The following is a 4,338-nucleotide window of genomic DNA, read 5'->3' on the forward strand; positions in this document are numbered from 1 at the left end:
GGGGCTCGAACTCACGGTCCGCGAGATCGTGACCTGGCTGAAGTCGGACGCTTAACCGACTGCGCCACCCAGGCGCCCCTGTAAATTTTTTTTTTAATTAAAAAATAAAATTAAAAAAAAAGAAAAGAAAATAATTGTTTTTGATTTGTGAATTTCGAGGCTCCCTACTGCTTTAGTCAGTGATTCTGCAAACTTCTCATGAACCATGAAAGCATTTGCCGAATATACAGATTCCTGGGTCCCTACCCAAAAATGTTGATTGAGTGCACCTGGCTGCTAAACCCAATAGTCTGGATGTTTAGCCAGTTAGCCAATGGTTTCTCACGAAGGTGATCGAGTATCCAACTCTAGAACATCAGCTACTTCAGCCTTCAGTCTTGCCATCAAAACCTCGCGTCGCATCATCAGCTAATCCTACCTCTCTCAGCATAGCTTTCCCTGATCCCCCAACAAATATTTCTCCTTTCACCACCCCCGACATGTCCAGAGCTCATTTCTGCCAGAGTATGAGCTTCTTGCAGACATCAGAAACATCTCCTTCATCGTGCTGAACCCTTATAGCCCTTGGTACAGTGAGCTGAAAAGTTAGGCTATGTCATTTTCTGGCTTATGATTAAGTCAAAGAAAGTGCAGAAAAAGCAAATGATACGAAACTGGAGATAAAATTTCACCAAAAAGAGGAGGAGGGGGAGAAGAGGAGGAGGAGGAGGAGGAGGAGGAGGAGGAGGAGGACAGAAAGAGGCAGAGACAGACCAGGGGAGTCAGGAGAACGGCACAGCAGAGAAGGAGGACAGAGAGCAGGGAAGCGTGACTTATCTGGTTTATTGCTTCCCAGGCTCCAAATCTTTGGGGTGAGGTTCAAGGTCCTCCACAGCCATTGTTTCTGCAGCAGCAAAGATGAAAGTCAGACAAAATAATCCAAAAGCGCTGAACTATGCTTGCTAAGTCCTTAGGGGTTTATTAGACTTTACTTTCCTCAGACATTGAGGAAAGTTTTCAGCTGAAGTCCATTAAGCAAATTAAAAAGCAGGAGGAAAAAATAAACATAGATTGATGTAGATAGCAGTTTTATGAGGCAGAGGGAGCAGTTAGTTCTGACAAAGCTCCTGGCCTTACTTATGCTCTTGGATTCCCCAGCCCTGAAAACTCTGAAGATACTGTTCTCTCCAAGACACCCTGCTGGCAGTCATAAAAGAAAGCAAATAGAATGTTTTCCCCACGAAGACAAAGGCTGGTATAAACTACAGTAAAAATATTATCCACATTGTTCCTCGGCACAGTTCCTAACACCAGACCATTTGTCCTTTTGTTTCCGAGCAGGGTATTGAGAAATAAACCCAATATTGTTGTACATGTGTATTTTATGGATTATATACTGCACGTGCTGTGGGACCTGAAAAGCAACCAAACTGCACGGACGTTCATCTCCCCCCAGATAGAAACTTGTCCCTTAGAGAATCGCTTCAAATTCATACCTTCTTGCGATTCTTAACAGGATCTGAAAAACAAGACATTTTATAACGTTCCGGATCTTTAATACCGCAAGTCAAAAAGAGCTTCCGTTGCACAGCCACGACCTACGAAGTGCCACGCTCGGGCCTGTGATACATGCAAAGAAGCTGAACAAAAGATCTGCGTTCAGATCATCTCCCTCGCAGGACTATGAACTTATTTTAGACCCTTAAAAATAAAGCCACTCTTGGACTTTGTCTCCAAGGCAAGGAATAGGAATAGTCCCTCGGGGCAATGACTCTCTGTGCTCTATGCATATTTTCCTCAGGGGCAGGGGCAGAGCCAGCATTAGATTTTCCATTTCACATTCTGTGGCCGATTCAGACGCTCAGCTCTTCCTCACCTTGCCCTGAGGTTATGGAAACTGAGCCTGGTGCCAGCCCGACTCTCTCCCAGAGTCACATGGTTCCCCTGGTTTCTGTCCAGGACCCAGGGCTGCCGAAGGTGGAGCCAGTGATCCCTAAATACAAACTTAGTCCTTGGATTTTCTAAGCCAAGTAAATTCAGCGTTTCAAAACACTCTTACATTTTAAAAAAACTCAGGCTTTCCAAATACTGCAAAATTCTGGACTTCCAAATAGCTCCGGCCTTTGCTTCACATTGAACATGCATTCGCGACGTCAAAGACATGGTCTATCTCCAAACAAACAAAGGCGGACGGAAACACACCTGAGCCCTCAGAGCCTATCAAAAGTGAAAAGCGTTGTTTTGCAAAAATGTCGCAGGATTTTTTAATGAGAAAAAAAAATTAAGTTGCACTAATTTATTAATAGATGAAAGCACATTTTCATCTTTTATGTGCAATTAATTACAAAGGAGAGTGTCTTTAAAACATAAGGACCAGATTCTCCCTTGGCCCAAGTAAGTATCTTCAATTAATCTCCTAAAAGAGCCTGTAATAATCCCAAAGCTAGTTGCTGGTCTCTTGACGCCAAAATCCAAATTAAATCTTATTATCCTTTCTAGTAGGACACAGGAAAGGCATACCAATTTAAATCCGCAGAAACCCCAAACCTCATTTTTGCCAATCATTTTAGCATTTTCTCCCTTGAAATCTTTTATAAGAGCTGCCTTAAAGACAAAGTGGGCTGATGTGAGCTTCTCTTTGGCCTATCTTCTCCCACTGTTTATTGGAGATGCTAACGACTGGGGAAATGCATGGATTGTGCAAAAACCAGAAATGGGAAGTTCGAATACTCCACAAACCAGGTTACCGGTCAAAGGGAAAATATTAAAAAAAAAAAAAAAAAAAGTTTCCCCAAATCCCCAGAAGAAATGAGAAATAATAACCCCCTGGATGTGCCCATGATTTTTAACAACCGTGGAAGGCTTGGTTGAGTTAATATCAAATATTATTACCACATCTGGGTTAGCAAGTGGGATTTCCAACGCAATCTTGGATCCCCGACTTTTCTTTTGCAACCTCATTAGGGACATAAACCCTGCTGCAAAAACGTACCCAGATTTGTGACCAGCATCATCTTCTGGTCAAAACGGTGAGACATGTAAGGCCAAGGGCAAAATCCTGGGGCCCGGTGCATATGGGGAGTAGCTGTAAAACGGGGACCCGGCCAGGCGGCAGGGGCTTGGGATCAGACTGATTCCCCACCACTCCCAGAACAGACTGGGGGCCTCGAAAGCCCACTTTTTGAGCACTCAGGGGTTTGGGCGGGGCACCGGAGCTCTGATGACGATCGGGGGAAGGAAATGACTACTTCGAAGAGGGTCAGAATGCCCCAGTCAAGGTCAGCCACTGTGAGCAGAAGTACACTTGCCAGTTAGCTCGTGGAAAGGGTAGCAGGCACAGCAGCGAGGGGCTGGTCTTGTTTGGCATTCTGCTGCACCACTGCTGTGTCCAGAAAGGAAAGCGAGGGCCGCCTGGGTGGCTCAGTCGGGTAAGCCTCCGACTCTTGATTTCTACCCAGGTCATGCTCTCAGGGTTAGTGATCTCAGGGTTAGTGAGTTGGAGCCCCACTTTGGACTCTGCCTGGATGGCACGGAGCCTGCTTGGGATTCTGTGTCCCTCCCCCCCGCCCCTACCCCTCCCCTGGGTGTGCTCTCTCTCTCTCTCTCTCTCTCAAACATAAATAAATAAATATTTTAAGAAAGAAGAAAGTGAACACTGCAGTCATATTTCACAGTGAGATGGATTGGTTTGTGGAGAGTTGGGTCCCTGGGCTTAATGGTACTCGCTGAGTTTCCATTGATAGGTCTTATTATTAAGCTCTAAGTGCCAGGCACTTGGAGACTCTTTCTTATGCCAAGTCACTTCATCACAAATATTCATTCAACAAGCACTTAGTGCCCGCTTACTTGGAGCCCAGCTTCTGTGTTGCGTGTTAAAATGCCACAGGGTAACTTCGGGACTCAGCCTTTTTTCTTCTTCTTTAAAAAAAAACAAAAACAAAACAAAACCGAAGTGCAATTGACATCCAACATTATATTAGTTTCAGGGGTACAAACCTGTGATTTCGTATTTGTACAGACGGTAAAATGATCACCACAAGAAGTCTCGTTAATATCTGTCATCATAACCTTGTTACAGAATTTTTTTCTTGTGATGAGAACTTTTCAGATCAAATCTCTTAGGAACTTTAAAATAGGCAATACACCATTAACTACAGTCACCACGCTGTCCGTTATATCCCAGTGACTTATTTTATACCTGGAAGCTTTTGCCTTTTGATCTCCTTCACCGTTTGGCCCCTCCCCTACACCCAATCTGTTCTCTGTATCTGTGAACTGGGTTGTTCTGTTTTTTTAAGATTCCACATATAAGTAAGATTATACAGCATTTTTCTTTCTCTGTCTGACCCATTTCACTTA

The 4,338-nt window shown here is 44.2% G+C and overlaps 1 long non-coding RNA gene across 1 annotated transcript; it reads right to left on the reverse strand.

The window, feature by feature from the left end:
- Positions 1–268: 268 nt before the first annotated feature.
- LOC123591026 lies at positions 269–1,824 on the reverse strand. Its single transcript, XR_006709081.1, has 2 exons — positions 1,476–1,824; positions 269–883 (listed from the first exon to the last, which is right to left on the reverse strand). It is a non-coding gene; the product is annotated as an uncharacterized LOC123591026 (long non-coding RNA).
- Positions 1,825–4,338: the final 2,514 nt, after the last annotated feature.

This window comes from Leopardus geoffroyi, chromosome B4, assembly GCF_018350155.1.
Source record: "Leopardus geoffroyi isolate Oge1 chromosome B4, O.geoffroyi_Oge1_pat1.0, whole genome shotgun sequence".
In the NCBI taxonomy this organism is placed as follows: domain Eukaryota; kingdom Metazoa; phylum Chordata; class Mammalia; order Carnivora; family Felidae; genus Leopardus; species Leopardus geoffroyi.